The sequence below is a fragment of the Mesoplodon bidens genome, assembly GCF_964165515.1.
Source record: "Mesoplodon bidens genome assembly, chromosome: 16".
Lineage (NCBI taxonomy): Eukaryota > Metazoa > Chordata > Mammalia > Artiodactyla > Ziphiidae > Mesoplodon > Mesoplodon bidens.
The window spans coordinates 47,511,137-47,536,635 of NC_138173.1; the positions used below are offsets into that span (position 1 = coordinate 47,511,137).

At 39.4% G+C, this 25,499-nt stretch overlaps 1 pseudogene across 1 annotated transcript in view; it reads right to left on the minus strand.

Annotated features, from left to right (window-relative positions):
- Positions 1-1,150: 1,150 nt before the first annotated feature.
- Positions 1,151-25,499, minus strand: part of LOC308630029 (integrator complex subunit 10-like) — a 91,323-nt pseudogene continuing 66,974 nt past the window's right edge. The window contains exon 3 of the transcript in view: positions 1,151-1,518. The product of the transcript in view is annotated as an integrator complex subunit 10-like (transcript). The remainder of the gene's footprint in view (positions 1,519-25,499) is intronic.

Genomic DNA, 25,499 nt, shown 5'->3' on the forward strand with positions numbered 1-25,499 from the left:
TAGTAGAAGGGCATCTACAAAAATGGAGGGAGGCCTTGGCCCAGATGCACATGGGAGTAGGAAGTGCATCTGGAGAAGAGTATCAGGAAGGCTAAAGTCCAGGGTGAAAAGTAAGTTTCAATAAGAGTTGCATACAACCCAAAGGCCTTCTTGCTCTGTAGAGCAAGGAGAATAAGGAAAAGATAAGTGCATCTGTAAGTGCTCCAATAGATATATGCACAAGGTAATAGAGAAATTATTTAGACCCTACTTTGATTATATGTTTTCCAGCAAGCAAGACCATCTTCAAGCTCGACTAGTCAGAACAAAGATCATTAAGAGGATGTAGAGGCCCAGGTTAGATGAGCAAATAAATTGTAAAGAAAAATCTATTAGCTTAATGTGGGTAAAGTCTCAGAGGAATTAAATTGTAAGGTACTGGAAGATCATGCAGAGAACACCATAGTGTTAGTCCTGGTGCTTTTAGAAATCATCCTTTTAGAAATCATGGTGGTAGAGAGACTTACCAAAGCACTGTAGATGGGTATATGACATGCTTTTAAAAAGGGGCAAATGGTGGAATTTCTAAAATTTTTTGTTCAGTAAAATACTATCAAAACCTGGCAATGTTTTTGGAATAAATGATCATATCTGTGGTTTATTAACACCTATTTTTTAAAAAGTATTGATACTTGAAGCAAATATTGACTCATTGATACTATCCGATTAATTTCCTTCTAAAATGAAGCAATTGGAGTGATAGAGAAATGGCATAGTAATGGCATCTTTGATTTCAGAAGGCATTTATTGGACAAAATAATTCATGGAATTTTGGGTAAGATGGAAAATATGACTTGGATTGGTTTATCCTAGTGGTGCTTTATCCTACACAAAGGGTTTTGAACTTTTGATTTAATCAGTGGTCTTGATTGATATACTACATTTTAGTTTAACTATGGTGAAAATGTGTGTTTACTACATTTGCAGATGGCATGAAGCTGAGTATAATGGCCTGTGCTTCGGAGAGGAATTGTTGGACTGCTCAGTTGTTCATCTCTAAGATTCTGTGATTTGGTGTGTGGTCTCATCTCCTCCTGTACCTTCGTGCCCTTATAACCACAGATTACTCTGGACGCAGCTATCTAGACACTAGCCTCAAGTCTGCAGATGCTCAAGAATGCTGCAATTTGTGAACACTCAGTGGAATGTACCACAGAAAGTGACTTGTTGGCTTTTTAGTGCCATTCAGGTTGTTGACTGGAACAGAACTTTTGTTTGGATCATCCTTAGTTGAGAAGTGTTTATTTATCATTCTTTTTCTCATTCCCCTACTTCCGTTCCTCCCTGTATCTGATGCTGTTGGTACTCCACCAAAATGTCCTTTATTGGGCTGGTGCATCCTTCCCCCACCGGCCAGAAGTGTTGGCTGGCTAAGCTCACAGCCGTTTCTTCCTCCAGAATATTGTTCCCTGCTGGAAGGAACCACCCCAAACAGAGATGCCTGGGAGCTGGAGCCCCACATCCAGGGGTAGCCCACAGCTAAAGATGAAGTGATACGGGGTTACAAGAAACGGAGACCTGGCCTCAAAATGTGTGTGTGACTCATGCCCTAGAGCTCCCTGAGGGGTCAGGCTGAGGCTAGACTCCAGCGGAGACCCCCTCTCTGATTAGCTCCTTCTCGTCTGCTAGCTTGCCTCCCTCACCCCTTTCGCCTGCACAAGAATTCCTGTCTCAGCCTTGGCCTCCGGGGAACCCAATGTAAAACATCCCACTTTCTCTCTTTGTCATTTTCCTACTTTCTTTCTCTTTCCCACTTTCATCATGGCAAATAAGATTAACCCATGATGAGGTGTAGTCCTCTCTATAACCTCAAAGAAGACTTCAAACTTTCAAATTGGCATTTGCCTCAATTAACATTATTTCTGGGTTTGGTTTCAAGACTACTGCATCAGAATCTCCTGGGAGCCTTATTGGGATGCAGATTCTTGGGTCCCACTTCAGACTGGCTGAATCAGAGACTCTAAAGTGAAGCCCTAGAATCTGCAGTTTATCAAGTTCCTCAGATGCTTCTATGTAGAAAAGAATATGAAAGTCTTTTAGGTAGACTATAGTTATACTGTTGCCAAAGTTGTGGGTTTGATCCACTTGGAGGCCACTTAGCTAAGCATTAAAAAAATCCAATATAAACAGAACTTTTCCAAGTCCATGAATTGTGCTCTAACTTCGCCAGGTGTCTTGGAACATATATTAGTAAAATCTTCTCATATGTATATGTACACTGTTCAAAAGCTCAATGTCACCTCAACTTTGGGGCAAAAAGCACATCAAGGCTCTGTTGTGGAGCTTCTTCAGATACCAAGGGTCTGAAATTTAACACAGATGCTCATCATCTTGATACAGGTCTCTAGGTGCTACCCTGGGGGGTATTAGTCACTTGTTTTTCTGCTGATGTTCCTTTGGTGACAAAGAGACAGGGTACAACTACTGGACACAGCAAAACTATGGTAGTCAGCATCCCACTAACAAGAAAGAAACAGTTAAACAGAATTCCTGCTTTCTGGCAATAAACATCTTCAATCTAGTAACTTGTACAGATGCTAATGTTAGCCTAATCAACCCTACGGTGATGAGGGGGTTGGTAGTTGCTAATTTTTCTGTTCTTTGAAGGTAAAGGTTAGATGTGGAACTTCAACATCTGCCTTGTCACGCTTTCCCATCCAGTGATGGTATCCGAGAGTAAAGCTGGCTGCATGGCACTGCCTCGTGGCTCCTGGGAGGAAGGGAGAACCACGAGCAACGTATCCTATAGGGGAAATATTCGTTGTCTCTAACCAAGCTACAGTTTCTGAGCACTCCACACTTGCCACTCCTCCATCAGGCCAGTTGCAAAGTCTAAACTATCACATCGGGCCACACCCATGAATGGCATTCCACGTGCCATCTTGGCTCTGGCTGCACTGTGGTTGTTGAAGAGCCAGCCCCCTTTATAAGCTGGTTGAGGTTACTCTGGTGTTACCATTGGTAAGTCAGCATCACACCCAGCTGAGAAAATTAGACTGAGTTAGGCATCAGTGAATGCTAGAAAATAGTGTACAGTGCAATAAAGACAATATCCCCAATGACATGGTGGCTTTAGAGAACTCAAACAGATTTGCTCTTTCAGGAGAAAAAAAAAAGCATGCCTCTGGGCTCTGCAACCTCCAAAATTCACAGCTTAGAAGGGTGTGGAATTGTTAACATGAGAAGCTGAAGCAGGACAGGAATAATTTCCAGAGCTCTGCTTCCAGCTCCCTGATGCCTCTCCACCTGAGTGAGCCATCTGAGCCCTGCACAGTGATCTCTCCATCTGTCGCATCCCTCTGGGAAGCAGCTGGCCTTTTGCACAAGTTTCTTATGGGAGGGGAAGTCTGGCAGCTCTCAGGACCTTCTGAACCCACCTGAGGAGAGTGTGTGGAGACCCACAGAAGAAAGTGTTTAAAGAATAAGAAGAAAAGAAGACAGAGAAGTGAAAAAGATGTGCTTTCTCTCTTTCCTTGAGTTATGCCCCTTCCATTTCTGACTTACTTCCACGAGGCAAAGAAGGGGAAACAGAGAGCACAAAGGCAATGAGAATACAAGTATTCAGCCATGCACTCTAGTTTTTCTTCCTCACAAAAATACATAAGCCAGGTGTCCAAACAGATGCAGTTCTAGAAATGAATAGATAGCTATATAAACATACAGTTAGAAGATTATTTAGATAACATCTAACACTGCTTGAGGAGAAAATGGTGTGTGAATTCACAGGTGTGAATAAGTGTGTGCACATGTGTGTGAATAGTGTATGTGTGTGCATGTCTGTGCTTTGCAGGCATGCAAGTGTGTATGTGTGCATGTTTGTGTGTGCAAGTGAGCATATGTGTGAGCTTGCGAGTGTGTATATTCCACTTAAAACCAAACATATTTATTTAACAGGGGAGGGCAGTTAGCCATCCATGATCCAAAATTCTTTCTGCTCATATTTCTAATGGAAACTACAAACATTTTTTTTTTTAGGTTTAAATGGGATAGGTTTCACTTATGACCTCCCTTGTCTCAGGGGATCTCCATCACTGAGAGTTGAAACTCCGTGCCTGGTATTCATGGTCCTAAATGACTTTTCCAGTCATTCTCCTTCTAATATCTATCCTCCAAAGACCTGAATTGTTCACTCTCCCTGCACACACCATGCCTCTATGATATTGCTTATTTTCTATCCCTTGCTCAGAATAATTTCTGTATTAGTTAGTGTAATGCCGGTGGCTTCAATGAGTAAGTCCCTAAAATGTCAGTGGCTTAGTAGAATAAAAGTTTATGTTTTGTATAAATACAAAGCAGTATTTATAAAGCAGTATTTATATAGGTATTCTGGTCAGCAAGAAGAAAGAGAATGTGGGAAAAACAAACCTGTGTCTACACTGCCTTGGCAGTGGAGGGACCCACATCACTTTCACTCAGATTCCACTGATGAGAACTAGTCATGGCGGAGGGGCTGAGAAATATTGGTTGGTTGGGTAGCTCCTCAAAAATGACTGCTCTGCTACAGAAGTGGGGCCACCTATACTGGTGGACAATTGTCTTTCTAAAATGACCTGTCAAAGATTTCCAATGATCTCCAGTTGAAAGCAATGTCTCCATTTTCTCTAATCGCCAAACACTATTGTTTATGTTTCTTATAATAAGCATTATGTTATTATTATCATTTTTACTATCATTGTTACTTTTATTTGTTACTGCTACTGTTATTACTATCGTTATCACTATCCTTTGTTTTGGAGTATAGCACAAAGTGGGAAGTAGTAATCAAGAGTACACAGGCGGGGAAGGGTAAGCTGTGACAAAGCGAGAGAGTGGCATGGACATATATACACTACCAAACGTAAAATAGATAGCTAGTGGGAAGCAGCCGCATAGCACAGGGAGATCAGCTCGGTGCTTTGTGACCACCTAGAGGGGTGGGATAGGGAGGGTGGGAGGGAGGGAGGGAGGGAGACGTAAGAGGGAAGAGATATGGGAACATATGTATATGTATAACTGATTCACTTTGTTATAAAGCAGAAACTAACACACCATTGTAAAGCAGTTATACTCCAATAAAGATGTAAAAAAAAAAAAAAAAGAGTACACAGGCTTTGGATCAGGTAAGACTGGGTTTGAATCCTAGCTCCATGATTTGGCTCTGAACACTTGGTGATTTAGTTAACATCTCAAAAGTTTTGAATTGTTGTATCTGCAGACGATAATACATACCTCCTAGGGCTGCTGTAAAAATTAAATAAAATCAGGCATATAAAATACTTAACAAAATGCCTGGAATATAGGAAGGGATTATTTGACGGTGAGTAGTTATGAGCTCTGTTTCCCCAGTAAATTATATATTTACTGAAAATAGAAGAATCTTTGTAGATTTCCATCACCGAATACAGGGCCTGACACATGAAAAGGGTCCAATAATGTTGAAGTGATCTATAAGAGCTTGTCTGGCTTTTGCAATAAAAGTATAAATAGAATCAAACAAATTCATTTTCTCTGTTCTATTTTCTCTACATGGAATTAATAGCCACCTATTGTAATTGGCCTCTCACTTATCTATAAAGCTGAAAAGCACTGGGAGAGATGGTTTTACTGATGCTTCTGTGATGAAGCAACTTGATGTTTAATCCATGGGTCTCCTGGAAGTATGAGTCTCTAGGTTTCCTCGGTTCCCCAGTCCAGTTCTTTATCATCCAATGCCAGGCAGGTCTTTCTTAGGTAAGGACTACAGTTCCCCTACATTATTCAAGGTTATTTCCTACATGAAAACCTTTTGTTGAATGCAGATATTAAATCAGACTTTGGTTTCTGCTGTTTAGATTTTTTAAATCATTTAATTTTTCTTTACAGGATGTATCTTTTTAAATTTAAATACTTTTATCCTTCTTTCCAGCACTCACTTTCTTTTTCAGAAATGGTATTGCAAACTGGTATGCTCTAATAAATGTCTGTCTAATATTTCTCTATAGAAAGGACACCATCTCCTACTGTTGACAGTCATGGCTTCTTAAATGAAGAAAGACTCTCTCCAGTTCAGATATGAGAGTTGGTCCAAACCAGAAGCAGAGGCATAGGGACAGCCTCTGTGTCCCCCAGGCTGTAAGCTTCAAGATGTAACGTTTTGCTCCCTTTTGCTTGCCAATGTAGCCATAAGGCCCTGCGCATATTAGATGATGTATATCTATGATATTGGTTGAACAAATAAACAAATTATTTAATTAAACAATAAATCAACCAACCAAACTGGTTGGTGGCAGGAGGTGGTGGCTGGTCTCTAAATAAGATGAAACTATTCATATTTCTCTTTTTTTCCTATCTTATTAAGCAATTTGAGATTTTTCTTCTCCTAGCACCATTGCCAAAACAAATAGAATCATTACTTATGTTTATAGGTTCTGTAGGTGACTTTATGTACTTTTGCCTGTTCTAAAACTTTTCTGAGCATTTCAATTCTCTTTGTCCTCTAGGAACCTGGGGACAAAGTGAAGCACAAATAGTCTCTGCTTTCTGTCCCCACCCCCCATTTTCCCCCCTCACACAATCTACATATATTCGTCATCAACAAGGAATCTAACAGGCACTTAGGATGGTGAAGATGGCAACAGTTCAGAAACACCCTGGAGAATGACAGGCCTATTAAACTAATATCCCAACTGTACTTCCAGATTGATATGGTCTGGGGAGAAATCTTTTAGAGTAACCCTTTACAGGGATATCCAGTTTACAGAGTGCTTGCATGTACCTTATCTCATTTGATAATGAGATTAGGATCCCATGGTCAGGAAATCAAGAACACGGTCCTTACAGCCTGCACTTCTGATTCCAAGTTAGAGCTGTTAGAAGATCTGCCTTTGCTCCTTATAATGACTATGTTTCTGCCGGAAGCTAATTGAGTATTCTACCCTCGCTTATTTTCTGCACGTGTAAAACTCACCCAAAGGAGTTGAATTCCTACAAGCCTTCATTCATTGATTCTCATTTTCAACAACTATTTATTAAGAACACTTTACATTCTAGGCACTGTACTGAGTGGTAGGATACCACGCTAAAGAGCACAGACACAATCATGGCCCTCCCAGGGCTCATAGTCCCCTGGAAAGTGAGGAGTGGGATACAGAAAATGCAAAACTCGGATTGTGCCCATGCACTGCAGAGGCAGCCTCTGCAGTTCCACTTAAACCCATCACAGACGAATAAGCGAGCCATAGACCATACCTAAACGTTTTTGGCTGCCAAGTTGTGCCGAGGACCCTGAAACTGTCATTTCAGTTGCTAAGTAATGGCTTGTGGAACTATCATTTCAACTGCTAAATAAGTTGCTTCTAAATTGTTTGTGTAATGGGAATAGTATGTGTTTGTGTGCGTATTTACTGAACTAAACTGATGTAGTTAAAAAAAAAACCCCTCAGATTCCAATATGGTGTAATAAGTGTTAAAATAGGGAATTTTCTGGGGGCTCAGGCAGCATACAGTAATAGCTTGTATGTAGTCACTGTTTTACCACACACCAGGTTCTGTTCAAGGGGCTTCTCTTGGATTAATTTATTTAATCTTCAGGACAACCATGTAAGATGAAAACTGCTATTATCTACATTTTTATTTTCCGACAGGGATTCCAGAGAACAGAGAGGTTAATCAGATTTCCTAAGGAACTCGCTCCAGAGTATATATCCTAACCACTGCGTTGTAAGACACAACTAAGAGACTGGGGAATTCTTTGAGAAAGTGCATATAAATTATGCCTCAGTTTTCTTATGTATAAAATGGAGACAAAGGGAATTTCTACCTCCTAGGTTTGCTCCAAACAATAAATGAGATAATATATGTGAAGTCAATAATATAATACATCCAGTCACTGTAAGTAGTTAGTAACATTCTTATTATAATTATTATTGATAAAACAAAAAAGGGAAGTTGATAATTAGTCAAGCAAAGTGAAATGAGGTGACAAAGCATATCCTTAGGGAGGAAATGGCCTGTGTGAAGGTCCAGAGGTGAAGGAAAGGATAAGATCAGATTCAGATATTTGGTCTGATATATTTTGACCCTTTTAGTAGTCCGGCATTTTTTTTTTTCTTGGCTATATAAATGCTTTTGTCTTTGCTACTGGATAATTTGCTGCCTTGATGACAAAAGCCAGAAAAAGTTTTTAGCATAGAATTATCGGTGAGTTGATACAAATTTAGTCTCTACCTATGAGGGGTGATGATGAACAAACTTTACAGTTTATGTCACATCTCTACAAACATTTCCTCATCCACATCTTCATCAGCATCTCTAAAGGTCATTGTTATTAACACCAATATCAATTAGAGCTGCAGCAAATAACTTGACCACACCTGGGCTTCTCTCACACATAAGGTTGCCTCACTTGACTCTGAACTCTCATGTCTCTTTGCAGCCTTACTTGCATTGTTAGAGGGTAAACTTGTTTAAAAGCTACCATAGATTTCCAGTTTAACATGGCAGACTGACCACGTGTGTATTCACCCTTCCTCTACGAACCTCATTAAATGGCAGGAAAGCTATGGAAACACAAGGGAAAGAGATTGTGAGAGGAAATGAGCGTAGATGGTTCATGTCAAAAAAGCTGGAAGTTGGAAAGCAGTTAAGTAAATGGTAAGAGACCGTGTTGAACAGAAAAAGTTGACAGCTAAGTGTGTGGAGGGGTAGCACGGAACATCCAGAAGGGACAACACAGTGCCCACTCTCTCCTGAGAGCCAGGAGTTGTAGGTAGTATGTACCCCTCAAGGGAAGAGGAGAGGTATGTGTCCAGTAATGGTGTGGTTGCCTGCTTTTAAATGAGGTGATGAGACTTTTTATACTCCCTCCTCCACCCAGGCTGAAGACTGGAGCTTTCGTTTCAGGAGATGCACAATAGAGTCTGGTGTCTGCACCAAGAGGCAAAGCAGAGGTAGGGGTAGGTGCTACATGGAAACAGGGAGATTAAGTGAAAGTTTTATACTAAACGAAGAAGTCCCCATGCCTCTTTTCCATTTTTACCCCCCAGAGCACAGGAAGTCCCTCTTTTCCCACTGACACAGGAGAGGGAAGGATTTCATTCTGAGGAAATGGACCCACTCAAGGTTTACAAGAATGGACATTTAAGATTTCCCTGGAACACTGGCAGTCTGTTGAATGCCCTCCACCCAACTTCCTTTACCGAAGCCCACTATTTGACAAATCCCACCCATGAACACAGATATAGTCCAACCAGCATTGTACTATTTGCTGAAGTTGAAGTGGACCCAAAAGATTACCTGAGTTTTGAGATAAGACTCTAACGTAAAGACAGAGACTGAAACAAACAGGAAACAGGAAGTCGGGGATAAAGAGACCATACAGGGAGCTAACAAAATCTCAAAGAAACTATGTTTACTATCCCAAGAGAGATAAGAGAAGATACTACATTCATGAAAATGAAATCAGTATAAAGTAAAAAAAAGTAAAAAGTGATTCAGTGTTAGAGTATAAAAGAGAGTTTTTGGAAATTAAAACAAATATGAAATAGATATTAAAATTCAACTTAAGGGCTGATTAATATACTTGAGCAAACCTTCTAGAAGAAGTAACAAAAAGTCAAATATATAAATATATAGGAAAAAAGGACAAGAAAGTTATATCATTCTAGTAGTTCCAATATCCAAAAAACAGAAGTTACTGCAAAAGGTAACAAAGGAAATAGAGGGAAAGAAATTATCAAATAAATGTACAAGGAACTTTTCCAGAACCAAAGGATAATAATTTCTAGACCTAAAAGTCTTACCAAGTGAAATGCCCACCATGGCACAGACCCATAAAAATGCAAAATGTCCAGGACCATTTATGACATTCAGAACAGCAGAGATAAAAAGCAAATCCTAACAGATTCCAGAGAGAAATACACAAATGAATAGGTCACGTGGTCACATATAAGGAAAGCAGCAGGGATAGAAATGACTTTAGGCTTTTCAACAACTGACCTGGAAGCTTACTGACAAAATTCTGTGAAAGCCCTCTCAGTCAAAACCCATGTCAAGTGGTGTGTTCACAAAATGAACTCAAATGCAACTGCAAGCCGTACAACTTGGTCATAGTTGGTGTTATGGCCATTGAAGGAGGATTTTTGTGCCTTTTTTCTGTGGACAATTTGTTGAGGATCCAGAATGAGCATACTCTTTTTTGGACATGAGTGAGTTAGCTTGTGGTGCGCGTATAACCAGTGCACTGCATTGCACAGACTTTTCATAGAGGGATATCAAAGAAATAGATACAGTAAACACAATACTTTGCCTTTTTACTTGCATCTTTCGCATATTGAAGGGATTCAATTCATGATGCATCCTACACATCTTAATTGTGTTCTCTCTTTTCCCTAACTCTGCAGCTCTGGAGCTGCTCAAACACCAAACTTTAAAAATTCTCCCCAAAACCCAGTCCAGGAAGGTTCTCTGTGTTACACCTCTGGTTGCTTTTCCTCCTCAAGTCTTTATACTGTAGATCAGTTTAAGTCCCTTGGCTTAATTCACTGTCTAGGTTTTCAATAACAGAGGAGAACTCAATAACTGACTCAGTAGGAAAGTTTTCTTCCATTTTTCTCTTCTTTTAGAATCCCATAACTTTTTACCCATGTTCTTTTTTTTTTTTTTTTTTTTTTTTTGCGGTACGCGGGCCTCTCACTGCTGCGGCCTCTCCCTTTGCAGAGCACAGGCTCCAGACGCGCAGGCTCAGCGGCCATGGCTCACGGGCCCAGCCGCTCCTCGGCACGTGGGATCCTCCCAGACCGGGGCACGAACCCGCGTCCTCCGCATCGGCAGGTGGACTCTAAACCACTGCGCCACCAGGGAAGCCCTACCCATGTTCTTGATGTAGCCTCATAACAACGTGGTAAGACTAGACCAGGCCTTAGAAAACAAGGGCAAATTTAGCTGATCCTCAAAAGACAAAATTAGTTTTGGAAAAGAGGGAAGTATACCTGTAAGCTGAGAACACTCACACATGAACAAGTTTTATTGTTGATAGGTAGGGAAAAGTTTTCCTTTGAGGTTCTAGAAGTACTGTAATTTTTATATCAGCTCAGGCGTTTGTATACACAGGGAGCCCCAGCTCTACCATTGTCAGCAGTGCTAACCATCATCCTATTTTCTGCTGTCTGAAACAATGAAAGAAAGCTCTGTACATCCAGAAAATATACTGATTGAAATATCATCTTTGGGAAGTCTGTTCTAAACACACTAATTGATATTGTTTGAGGAAGTGTAAGTATCTGTCATGAAAACCATTTTAACGGCCAGCTTGTTTTCTTCTTTAGTTTGCTTAACTTGGCAACATGTTAACTTCCCTCTTAGAAAACCTCCTATTTTGATTTATGACTGTTTTCAAATTTTTAAGATTCTCCAAACCGTTGTTTCACCTGTAAGTAGAGAGATAGCTTGTTTGGCTAACTGCCTTGCATGACTCTGTGCCAGGCAATGAATAATGCCATGTTCAATATTCTAAATTTGTGTTCCAAATTCTGAATTTCCAATGAGCTGCATGGAACTCTACTGATAACTGACTGATTTTCTCTGCAAGGATTGTCTTATTTTAAACTTCAAATTTAGTTGCCTTACTTTATTCAAGGCAGTTTTGAATGGATTTTAAAGTGAGGATGAAGACTATTCATACTTTCTAAACCTAGAAGGCAGAAGAAGGGAGCTAACGAAGGCAGGCCTCTTATCTAAGAGGACTGCAGGTCTTAACAGTAGCACACAGGGAAGGCTCTTTCTTTTGCAATGGTTCTAGCCAACCTTTAATAGAAACCTCAGATACAAAGTATTACCAAAGTTGCTAGTATTCACCCCAAAGGATTTCTCCATGATTAAAAATATAAACATATTTATGTTCATGGAACCAGAGCTGAGGAAACAATAATAAATCATACGAGTGACTAGGTATTCCTTTAGCACTAAAGTAGGCTGATTGGGAATTTTAAAATTTGGATGAACTTAAAAATATTATTTACCCATTTTGTCTTCCTCTGCACAATTTTTCTAGGCCATAAGGACCAGGATAACACGAGAAAGCTTCTCTTAGAGCCTTTCCAGCATAACGGGAAAGAAGCATTGCCAACAGTCACCTCTCAGAGAATGGTTGTGAGTAGTCCAAACCAATTGTGTGAACTTGAGCATCGTTATTTTTCCTTTCTTTTTTGTTTACAGGAAGCAAGTCAGTCAAGGCAGTACCTAACTGGACCTGAGCTTGCATAGATTATCCAGCTCATTTAGGTGGTTTGAGTGTGAGTGCTTAGATGATTCATACAACTTTCTAGACTGACCTGGGTTGACCAGATTAGTGCACTCTACCTCACGTCTCTTTAGCTTTGTAAATCTGTCAAGACATTAAAAACAAACAACAAGGACTTTATTTCCCTAATTCATGTTTAAAATATATTCAATATCATTAGTCAGTGGTTTTGTATACTACATATTTTGACTTAAAGGTATAAGAGATGGATTTATATTGGATTTAGGGACCACTGCTATGGGAGAAATGGTCATGCTAATGTCTTTCCTGGAAAAGAAAGGTCCAGTCTCTTTGTGGCTGGCACTGTGATTGAACAGGCAGGATTCTTTCATTGTCTGTGGTAAAATCAGACTGGTAGTTGATATTAGTACATTATGGGACGGACAAAACAAAACTGATGATAAAATTTCCAATAAATACTGAACTAGGAGAAAAATACAACCCCGGGCAGTCGGGATACCAGTCAAATTCTGCCCACTGGGATTAGAAGTGTGTTAGTGTTGGCATGTATTTTGAGTGAAGAGTCCGCTTGAGAAGCTTTTTTTGTCCCTAGCTAATTAGGTGGGTGTGCTTAGTGTTGCTTCCTCTAGTAAGGGCAGGAAAAAAAGTATAAAAGCCAACTAATGGGGTCAGGTGACCACTTCACATTTTGTTCTGACCTAGAATGGGGAGAACGTGTTCAAGACTGATGGATGCATACATAGATTCTGCCATGAACCTGCTGGATAGGGGTCAGAGTTGCCAACTTCCCTGCTTGTTACCCTTTATTTTGAGAACCGTCTTATGTAAAACACAGACTCGTTAAATATAAGAATGAGTTATCAAAAAATAAAGGAATAGCTTGTGTTAACATCACCTTTGCCCACTTCCACCCAAGAATGGTTCATTGAGGGGAATTATATGGTTTGTCCCAGAAATGTCAAAGTGCTTTGAGTGGTAGAAGTAGAAGTAGTGACACCTGCGGGCGGTTGGGGGATCCATTTCTCCAGTCTGGGGATGGGAGATGCTATGACAAAGGCCAGTGGCACAAAGAACCTCAGGGAATGGTGTGAGAAATGGAGCCAATTGTGAGGAAGGCAGATCTCTGAGAGTCCATGTAGAATGGCGGTGATTAAGTCAGAGAGCATCGGCAAATGTTCACCTGTGTGACATGTGACACGGACCAAGAAATATCAGGCCTGCAGTAACCATGGGTAAAAGAAGCTGCTTCTTATCCAGTTTCCTGGCGCTGCGTATGTCCAATAGATTTGCATGGTACAAAATAGAGTGGCGACGGGTGCCCTGATGACTAAGATTGAAATTCTCCTCAGCCCAGTGGTTGTGGGCTTGAAGCAGACACAATTTGATTCAGAGAAATAAAAAAGAAAAAAAGTGACACCCTTAAACTCTGATGTTTCAGGCTTAAATTCATACATGTCTTGGAGGTGAGAAGTACAAAGCACCTAGTTCAGTGCATGGCTAATGACAGGCAATCATTATTCCTTCAGTACATGTTTATTGGTAGCTACCCTGTGCCAGACCCCATGCTAGATGTCAGGTAGAGTGAGGTGTAATAACAAGATGCAGCCCCTCTGCTTGTGGAGGTTACCTAGGGGGAGAGGGACATATTAGATGACTAAATACCCAACTGATTTTTAGTTTCATGAAGGGAGCCAGTCTCAGGACAAACCTGACTCATAGATGAGGTCACAGCCAAGGGAACTGAAGAGAGGTGGAGCCAGAGGCCTGATGACACCATGAAAGTTTTGATTAAATCCCCTGGATTTCCAGCTACAGGAGGGAAGAGGTTTTCCTACACACACACACACACACACACACTCACACACACACTCACACACACACACTCACTCTCCTTTTCTTTAAGCCAGCTAAAGTGTTCTGACACTTGAAACCAGATGAATTCTATATCAAGAGAAAAAGAAAATAAGAGAATGCCAGATGTATATCAGATTTAGGGATGGTAAATTAGGAAAATAAATAAATTAGTAACAGGAAATGTAAGCATGTTCCCAATAGTCTAAAGACCAGAAAGGGAAGTTGCTCAAAAACAAACAAACAGGGCTTCCCTGGTGGCGCAGTGGTTGAGAATCCGCCTGCCGATGAAGGGGACACGGGTTCGTGCCCCGGTCCAGGAAGATCCCACATGCCGCGGAGCGGCTGGGCCCGTGAGCCATGGCTGCTGAGCCTGCGCGTCCAGAGCCTGTGCTCTGCAACAGGAGAGGCCACAACAGTGAGAGGCCCGTGTACTGCAAAACAAGCAAGCAAACAAACAAACAAACAAAAAAGGAGGCCCAGTGCCTTTCACATAGCAGGCATGCAAAGGCATGCAATAAACATTGTTTTCGTTGAATACAGAGTTAAATTTACCAATATTGGAAATCTGCTGCTATAGTAAAAAGGATATTTTTTTCACCCAGTTTTATTGAGAATTGACATACATGGCTGTAGAAGCTTTATGTGTACTGCATGATGATTTAATTTACATATATTGTGAAATGATTATCACAATAGGGTCAGCTAATATCCATCATCTCATATAGATACAATATAAAAAAAAGAAAAGAAAAAATTATTTTTCTCCTTGTGATGAGAACTCTAAGAACATACTCTCTTAACAACTTTCCTAGATCTCATACAGCAGTATTAACTATAGTCATCGTGTTGTACATTAATTCCCTAATATTTATTTATCTTATAGCTGGAAGTTTGCACATTTTGACCACCTTCCTCCAATTCCCCTTCTCCACAATCCCTCCTCTGGTACCCACATGTCTGATCTCTTTTTCTATGAGTTTGGTTTATTTTTTTGAAGATTCCATGTATAATTAAGGTCATACGGTATTTGTCTTTCTCTGTGTGATTTATCTCACTAGGCATACTGCCTTCAAGCTTCATCCATGTTGTCACAAATGGCAGGATTTAAGACACTTTTAAGGAAGATGAGGTGATTGCTAGAGGAAACTCTCAGTCTTTAAGCATTCATAGAAAAGAGAAAGGGGCAACCATAGCCCAGAAGGAAAACAACAGAGAACAGTCTGTAAGAATTCCATTATACTATAGAACAAAACTTTAAGATTCTGGGGTTTGTGAAAACTGCTAAGATCCATAAAAAGGAGTTTCCAAAAGTTATGGAATAAACTCTCCTAACTGACCTCTGCCTAATGGCATGCCAGATTAACAGACACACTTCATCCTGTTTTTAAAACATCCTTGATAAAGACTGCAGGCTCATGGTTCCTGGGTTCTTTCTAGAATGCCTATGAGTACCAGGCAAAACCTGCCATTGGAGCTATGTATATCCCAAGGCTCAATTGTTTTTCTCCTCAATTTATGCCAGTTTTATATGTTGTGATAGTTAAATATTATGAAAATTCATGAAATGACTGGGAAAGTGTTTTTTTTAAAGAAATTACTACTAAATTAAATGCTTTAGAAAGGCTATAAAATGAGTGGCTAAAAAATAATAATTAAAAATTACATTGTAATTAAAAGAGATTGGGAAAAATGTGAAAATTTGGAAGATTACTGCATTCAGATGATTTTGCTAGTGCTCTAAATTTTTATTGCACTTTAAGGAAATAAAAGTGGAAGATTGTAGCCTACGTTTTAGATGTATGGTATATGCAAAAAAGTAATCCAGAACTCCAAACAAGGGATTCACACTCGAAGAATAAGCCTCACCTTGTATCGAAGAAATGGTGAAACAAGGTACCCTTAGAGAGTTTAAGTGTAAAACACACACTTAATCCATCAACTACTACAGCTGAGTCACATTAATTAAGGGGTTTCTACACTATATTCAGAGTAAAAGCAATGAGAAGGAGCAAGTCTTCTCTACAGGACAGTTTGTGTTAGGAAAACTGGTGAAGTGGACAGAGAAGCACTACCCAACTCTATTTCTGTTCTCTCTCTCTGTCAAGAACAGTGAGCACTCTTTGCACCAAGAATAATAGAGCAATCCTAGTGAAGAGGGGGTTAAACAAACAATGCAATGTGAAAAGTATGCCAAGATGTTTTTAAAAGTTCAACTCTTCTGGCTTTAATGAATTCATCCTAAGGGTTTCAAGAGGAGTTCTTGTTGAACATTAGAGCATAATGAAAAATGGAAGAAATGATAGAGGACTTGTTCCAAGTTTCCAAAAGGGAAGAATTTGGATGCTACATATTAAAGATCAGTACATTTGATTCTACGCCTAGGAAAATACTGGAATCAATTATTTAATATATTATTTATGATAATTTAGAAACAAAATCAGTGATGATTTAGAAATCACACGAAAACAACCTCACATCCTCCCTCTTCTTGTTGTGATTTTTTAATATGATTCTGAAACACAGGAAATGTTCAGGGTAACTCTAGTATATCTCTCATGATATTCTGGTGGACAAAATGAGGAAACATGCTAATATGGCTAGAAGGAGCTGACACGGATGGAAGGGCTATATTCAGAGCAGAGGAACCAGAGGAGGAGTATCAGCCTGAAGAGAGGTCTACAATGGTGCAATTGGGTTTTCCTCTTTGTCTTGTCCTAGCTGACTTTATTATCAAACAGTTCTGATCAAATTTTCAGGTGACAAGAGACTAGAAGAAAGGTTTAGTACAAAGGATGATAGAATCAGGATCAAAGGGAACATAACCAAATAGAATAATAGGCTGCAGTCTATTTGACTGGAATCTAACAAGATTGGATTTAATTGGATATAAGTCATGCAGTTATGGGGAATTGAACTTGAAACTATTTTATTCAGGTTGGTTCAACAGGAAGTCTTGTAGCAGGCACTTGACTTAATGGTGTGGAAGCACCATTAAGGGATTGTATTGTTGATGGTATGAAATTGGCAATGTCTACCTTATAAAATGTTGAGGTTAAAAATCATTAGCCATTAGATATCATCTCTGGGGGAGGTTCAGGTGCGTGTGAAATATCGTAGTCTCAATTTTCATTCCAGTCAGTTCCAGGGCATCCTGCTCAGAGTAGAGAATAGCTGTTGGAGAAATCTGGCCATTGTGTGGATATTTAGAATACCAGAGAGAGAATCAGTTCATGATTCTGAGAAATCTGTCTTGTAGAAAGAATTGTTGAGGGAAGTATAGCAAAAGGAAACACAGTGAAAATTAGCCAGCATATAGGCGCCCATGGATGGGACTGGAGTGCTACAACTGGGGTTATAGCTGAAATAACAGAGTGAAACTTATGTACCTCTTTTATTGATCAACTCAGTAGAGGCAAGAGAAAAGGGTCAGGGATTGACCAGAGACTATATGATGAGAGTAAACATATGGAAGCACTGTTCCTTCTAGAACAGTAGTTCTTTTATTTGGCTGAGCCTAAGCTTGGACTTTTGAGTGATGAACAGCAGCATTCACGTATCTCTCTTTCGGCAGCATTAATCTGATTTCTATTTGGGAATTTCATCTCACACACTACAGTCTTGGTGGGACTACAAGCCAGGCCACCTTCCCACCTCTGACCAGTGTGAGCACATGACCCACGACAAGCCACTGGACTCTGTCTAGACTTTGAGCTTTAAGCAAGGTGAAATGCAAAAACAAATAAAAGTCTAGTTAAATCACTTTCTTTTTTCATTTTTGGTCCCTCAAGAGGTTTGTTGAAGTCCTTACTTTTCTGAGCCTCGTCTTCCTGACTTCCTGTTTATCATGTAGCCTTCCAAGGAAGTTATTTTCTGCTGGGAGAAAGGAAATTTGGTGCAAAACTCTGGCATACCATTGTCAGAAATGTACTCGGGTAGTTGTTTGTATACCAAAACGGACTTCAAGCTGCTTTCTGAAGAACATTTCGGCTTTTCCTATAGGTTCCCTGAGAGGCCACCTCAAGACTGCCATTCTCCACCAAATCATTTTGACACATTTGTCTATCACTATCCGTTGTGTTGGGTGCCATGAATGATTTGTTTCTGTAAAGTAGTGGTGTTTATGAATGGTTTAAGTTTTCTTATAAATTAAATCAGATACAAGGCTCTCTCTCATAATAAGGTCACTCACACTCAGTTTCAAAAGGCTTTCTTAAGTGGGAGAGAAAAGTCTGGAGTGACCGGTAGTTAGTGGAATTATTCATACTCTGGTACAGGCCGATGGGAATGTGTCATGCATGGGAATCCCTCCTGTATGGACTGACTGCTTTCAAGAGCATAGTGAGGCCATCGGTTCTTATTAAAAGGCCAGCTGACAGGTAATATTACCTTCAGGAATCTAAATTCCATCCTGGGATAAAGTTTCCCAGCCTACACTTGAGGCTACGTAACATGCACTTTAAGATTTTGCTCTCTATGTTTCTAATTTTAAGGAAACATGAGAAAAAAAAATCCACCAAGTTCTTACGGCATATGCTGTACAAATATTGCTGAATATTTTTTGAGTACTTTCTATGTTTTAGATCCCATGATAATCTTTGGGTGCACAATGAGAATGAGGACAGATCCAGTTGCTGAGCTTATGAAACACATTCTAGAGGACAGTCGTAATCAAGTAATCACAAAAAATAAACGTTTGATGACAAATTATTTGTTATAAAGAAAAGACATACTCAGTCTTTCACAAGGGGTTCTCCCCTAATCCAGGGAGGAGTAGAGGCCAGGGAGGCTTTTCTGGAACTTGTAGGATGATTGGAGAGCTAAAGCATGAATGGGAGTAAGTGCCCATAGGGGCAGGGCAGGGACTTACATCTACAAATTTGCTGGCACTTGGGTATCATTATTGTTTCTTTACCTTTCCTCAATTCCTGTATGCAATTTCAACTCTGGATAGGTTGTATTCTTTACTGTGGAAAATCTGTCAGAGGCAGAGAAAGGCTTATCGTTGTAACTTTTTGAAAAATGGAATAGTTTATCTCTTTTTTTCTAGGAACATTCACTTCCTAGTTTGAATTTAAATCTTTTTTTTTAAATTGATCTGTTTTGTAAATTTTGGTTGCTATGACAATAAATTGATTCACTTCAAAGGCTATTAACAGCAGCTCGGCTATTCTATTTTCTTTGTTGAGAATATTATCATAGGTAAAATGTCAGCAATAATGAAGAAAATTTCAGAAACAGGGAAAAATGGTACAGGAGTTCGGCAAGATGTGGTATACTTTCTGATTCATTAAACATTATAGAATTTAATTTCTGGTGAAAAACTGAGAGATATGAATTCATTTCATATGAAAAACCAGAAGAGTAGGTTTAAGAATGATAACCTTTACTGGGTTTTCACATAGTTTTGTTCATTATTTCAAATCAATATTTATTGAGCTTCTACTATGAGCCAAGAACTGTGCTAATTATAGAAATAAAAGATGAATAAGACAAATCTCCACCCAGTGATGAAGCTATAAACCTGAATTTTCATGGGCACAGTGGAGAAACATCAAAGCCAGAAAAAAATGTAGTAAAGCTGTGATGCCAGGCGTTTCCCTCCTCTTAGGCAGCATATTATAAAAAAGGCATGAACACACCTGAGCAAGTGACATTATTTTTGGTGTATTCTCCCACTTTCTAACAACGGTGGACACGAGGTAAACATATACTCAAACACATCACTTGATGGTGAAAGCACCGTCCCCATGGACCCCCAGTCCCAAGCTGAGAGGGTCCATGAATTACATACCCTGAGAAGAGGTGATGTCAATGAATCAGCAATCAACAGTTTTCTGCCTGAGTTAAAAGCTAGTCTGATGCTAGTGTGAGAATACCTGCATGTGAATTCCACAACTGCCAGCTAATGTCTGTGTAACATGGGGAAACCCACCTATTCTTTTCTGAGTTTCATTTCCTCATGTGTAAAATGAGAGTAATAGTTACCTACCATATGGGGTTGTTATGAGAATTAAATAAGTTAATATTTGTAAAGCCCTTAGAATAATGCCTAACACATAGTAAATGGTGTGTGTGTGTGTTTGGGATAAATAAAATGAACAGCTACATTTGGCAGTAGTGCTTGCTTCTTTATCTTAGGAGGAACCAAGGGCAGGAATGCACAGGTAACATTCAGAGCTCACTTTAGTCCTTATGTCATCATTCTTCTACATTAGAATTGCTTTAGAATTTTGAATAAGAATATTCACTGATTTCCAACTTCAGTCCTTCTATATTTCATGGCCCAGGAAACTTACTAATAAGACATTGAATATATAAAGAGCAAATAATATGAAACAGAAGGATCAATAAAAGGCATGGATAATTTAGAAATTGGAAAATAAATCCTGGATAATTGAAAGGTGATGGCAGACATTGAGCTATGAAGTCAATACTTTCCCCACTTTAGGAAGAGCAGTGGAAGTGACCTGAAGACAGTGACTGAATGGTCACAGTGGGAAGAAGATGGCTTCTGCACTGTCGCAGATCAGAGCTTACACATTGGACTTGCCAATGACTAGTTATTTGCATGTGAACATTATTTTAAATTTTCTGAGCTTTGGCATCCTCATCTATGAAATGGGTTTATAAAGCTGGGATCAATTTATGTCAAGTTCCAATAATGGCATTGGCACAATGTAAATGTTTAAGAAATTGTACCTGTTACTCTTCTTACTATAAGTTTCTAACACAGTTAGATGTACAGACTGAATGAGATTTTTTAAAACGGGAAGGTGTTAGAAGTTTGCTTAATTTTTAAGGTTAGAGGACTAAATAATGCAATGATATAAATAGTACCTAACGAAAAATATCAAAAAGGCATTGAAATAAAGTATGTAATCACGGTAATATTTTCACACGTTAAACTGGACAGCCTAACATGTTAGACCTAAAAGTGAAAAGGAACTTGATATGTCCAACTGTAAAAAGAAGCAGGTGGATCCTTAGTAAAACACACTTGTCTTCAAATTTACATGTAAACGATCACCAACGACCTGGGAGAGGTTGGAAGGAGTCTATGAATTCACTATCACATTTTACTGACTATGACATGCCACTCCTTGGTCAATATAGAGGGTTAGACTAAACCAGTCGCCAGGCAGACATTTTTATAAAGTGAGTTACTTTCAGTAATGAGTTTTTTGTTCTTATTGGACTGAGAGCTGATCAAAAGGAGCCCATCCTGCAAGTGACCATAATTTATTTGTACTCTGAGGGAAACCAGCGCTGCAGGGAAGTACCTAATAACTTCTACAACTACTGGATAGCTTTGGGGACATTCACTTTATGTCTGTGTGTGTGTGTACACAGGCATATATATACATAGTTTTAATGTTATATATTATATACGTTTAAATCCTGTATTATTATTTTTTTTTTTTTGCGTTACGCGGGCCTCTCACTGTTGTGGCCTCTCCCGTGGCGGAGCACAGGCTCCGGACGCGCAGGCTCAGCGGCCATGGCTCACGGGCCCAGCCGCTCCGCGGCATGTGGGATCTTCCCGGACCGGGGCACGAACCCGTGTCCCCTGAATCGGCAGGCAGACTCTCAACCACTGTGCCACCAGGGAAGCCCTAAATCCCGTATTATTGTTTCCCACTCAATACCCAAACTAGCTTCTATCATAGCTACTTTTAAACCAACAGCTAGGTTGGTTTTGCCTGTATCTGAATATCCGAACCATTCATATCCATGCCACTCCAGAGTCAACTGGATCCTACCTCCTTGAAGGCAGCACCTTACCTTGTTTCAATAGATTCCAAAGTATGTGCCAGTGTGGGAAGTGTAACACGTGTTTTGAAGCATGCTGCTTGTAGAGGCTTTATGTTTTCATAAGTAGGCTTAATATGAATCCTACTCCACTAACCCCTCACCACCAGCCCAGTCTTGGTTTCTTTTTAAAATTTGCATAGCAAGATTTTTCTTAATCTATAGTCTAGCCCAGGACACACTATCACAAATTATGCATTAGTGTAAGCCTAGTTAATAACGTTTTACCAGACTAAATCTGTATCTTATTTTTTCTACCATTCCCAGGTTTATTTGTCTTATTTTTGGTAAGGATGAACCCCTCCATCACAAAGGAAAATTACTTAACAAGTGACCTTCCCAAATGACAGAAATACCAGTATATGTAAAAAATATGCCTGTAAACAGTAGTGACTCACACTGGTCTTAAATTTATTGAAAGCTTCATTGTGTTCCTTGGCATGAGGAAAAGTAATACTTTAAATCTATCAAATGCAATAATAAGAGGCTGTAGTGCTTTAGGAAATTGGAATCTAGAAGTCATAGGATGGGTCAAGAGATCAGTTCCTCTCTAAGGAGCCTGGGTAGAAGGAAAAATGGCTGCATTGTGCTGGAGGTCTAAGGAGATGCCACCAGCAGGGGTCTCCTGCTGGACTTGCATGTCACTTTCTGAATGCTTTGAAAAAACTTGCACTCTTAGGTAATTCTACAGCTGTAAATTGGCAAATTGGCAAGCGTCCTGAATAGCCTTGAATTTAAGGTCGAAAAAGGAGGAAAAAAAGGATATTTTATCAGGTCTTGGAAACTTACTTGGATTTTCCTCAGAGACCAGACCATCACAAAACACCCATTTTGACACTGAATATGTCTTACACAACCTCCAAGAGGCCACTGAATTCTTATCTATTTATATTCAGACAGACACGTGTGTGTGTTGTGTGTGTGTGTGTGTGTGTGTGTATGTTGTCTTTAGCAAGTGCAGCAGTTGAATGTTTTACCATTTTTGGGGTCCTTGCAAAATAACTTAAAAACAGTTATACAGAAGTGACATAAATTTATTAGCTTGCCTTCCTAAAATGATTCTTTTTTTTCCAGAATAAGAAAGCTTTAAAAAAATTAGCTTTGAGTTGATATGCTCCCCTCCCCCAACTTTGGTATTGCTTTTTGTTTGTGTTTTTGAGGTCGAGGGTTATCTATGACTCATTGGCAAGCTCCGGTTCAATCAATTTAGAGGGATCTTTTAGGGCTGAGTTATTTTTAAATGCCTGAAAATGAGGGAGCTGTAAATGGAAATCTAATCACAGCTTAACCTGTAGTCATGCAAACAGTCAACTATGAAATCAAATGAGTTTCCAACCCTCTTAACCCATTAATGGTTACTGACTAGCTATGTTGCCCAAACATCATTTTTCAAAGAGCAGGAAAAAGGAAAAGGCACATATCTGGCTGGGGGTGCAGTGGATATAGGAAGGGAGGGGTGCTGCGGATGCAGAGAAGGAAATCTCTAGGATACAACAATTTCCTCATAGACACAAGCATGTGCGCTTACATAAGCACAGATCTTTCTTTGTTACACATTGTTCCTGGTTGTTTATGAAGCCTTTCCCTGGTAAATAAATATCAAGCAAAGGGCTGTATTGTCCTTGTTAAACTGCATCTGATTTTGAATACTTGACATAATAGAGGTTCAACCCCTGCCGTCGTCATGATTGAAATTACTGAAAAACACAGTCCCAGGATTCCTTTGGAGTTTTGTGTCCATCTGAAAACTATATAATTTTGACTGGCTCTCTCCCAGCCACCTCCCATCAGCTCTCCTTTCTTTGCAGGTTTCCATCTACTCTCCATTTCTCTTTTCTTGGCTTCTGACTGTATCTTCTTTTTCCTGCTATGTTTAAGCATTCCTTGCTCTTTTATCACTTGCTCAGCTCAACTTTTATTTTATTACTATCTATCCTAAGAGCCACACCCCAAAATAACAAAAGAAGTGTCCCGAAAGGCGAATTTGGTAGGGGGGAACCCAATTGTCTAAACACCCAAGGATTCCAAGTAGTAAACAGTGTGCATATAAGAAAGGAGATGTATGTATGTATATATGTATGTGTATGTGTGTGTATGTGTGTGTGACATATATAAGCACCAATACATGTAGTTAACTGATATGTGTTAATTATCTTACTTTCAATGTTGTATTTAGTCCTCTTCAGAGAAGGCAGGCATTCCCATATAATGGCAAGTACAGCCAGTACGCAAAATAACAGTCTGGGATTGTTGAATTAATATTCTCTACTCTGTTAAATTACCAAGTCTACTTTCTTAACTTCTGAATTGCCACTCCAACTAATCTGAACCAAGAGCAATGTAAAAACCTGCCTGAATAAGGAAAGTCCAGTTTGGCATTCAATGAAAGCCATGCTTGACTATTTCATCTCTCAGTAGAAAAAGGCAAGCTTGTTAAATGTCGCTCTAGTGCCAAGTGGTAATTACCCCCAAGTGATTTCCTGGGGTTGGACCAAGCCTCTTTTCATGAACATTTACCTCCAATGGCAGAGTATGACTAAGAGGAAAAACAGTCTTTCTTTCTCTTACACACACATTCATAAAGATGAAAAAGAAAAAGAGAAGCCAAAGTAAACAATTTTTTTCTTTTCTTTTGTTAAACGTGAAACCTTGAGTAATGCATCTTTCCCTGTGTTTTCGGAAAAAAGGCGACTGGGAACATGGCCCCTTGGTGGAATTTATATAAGCTGCACGTATTTAGCCTAGGAAGTAGCTGGTTTTTAAGCTATTACACTTGTACCCAAAGGCCCACCCCAAACGGCAGGAAAGAAAGAATGTCTTGGTTTTGAAAAAGTTGAAATTGAATGGAAAAAATAAAACCTCTTTTTTAGAGCTGTCATTGTTCCTTTACTTAAGACCCCCATGTGCCATTGTACACTTATCCATTATGAATACTCTGCCACATCCACAGCACCAAATGGGTGAACACTGGAAAAGAATGAAAACTGCCTGCCATTGCATATGCGGCTCTCATTTCATAAATCGGTATGAGTAACACTGAAGGGCTTATGTGGTCTTCCTTTGAGAAATGTTATCACAATATTTAATAGGTTGGTGGTTGATTCATCTTCCAAACTGTATTCTAAAGGATCTCAAAGTCCTTTCAAGATATTGTGAACATGCAACAAAGTATTTTGGCCTAAGTTTTTAACATTTGTGAGAGTTATAAGCTGCTTTGTCATTAATATCCATCAAACAGAGGACATTTGGCTGAAAATGAAGAAAAGATTTATTAAATTTAGTTTCAGTTCCATCCATGGAACTGAAATATATGTAGGAATATGGAAAAGACTAACGTCCCTATGTTAAAGAAATCTATTTCCAGGGTGCCTAGTAGAAAAGTGTAATTGAAATTGACCCATTAAATGATTACATTATTTATGTACCAAATCTATTTTACAAAACTATAGAGCTGTTTCAGTAACTACCTGCCAAACTGTGTATATTATTCCTAATTAAGTTTTATAAATGTACTTATAGAAATGTGATGTAGCAGAATTATCCAAGTAATATGTCTCTACATTTATGAAACTTGTTCCAG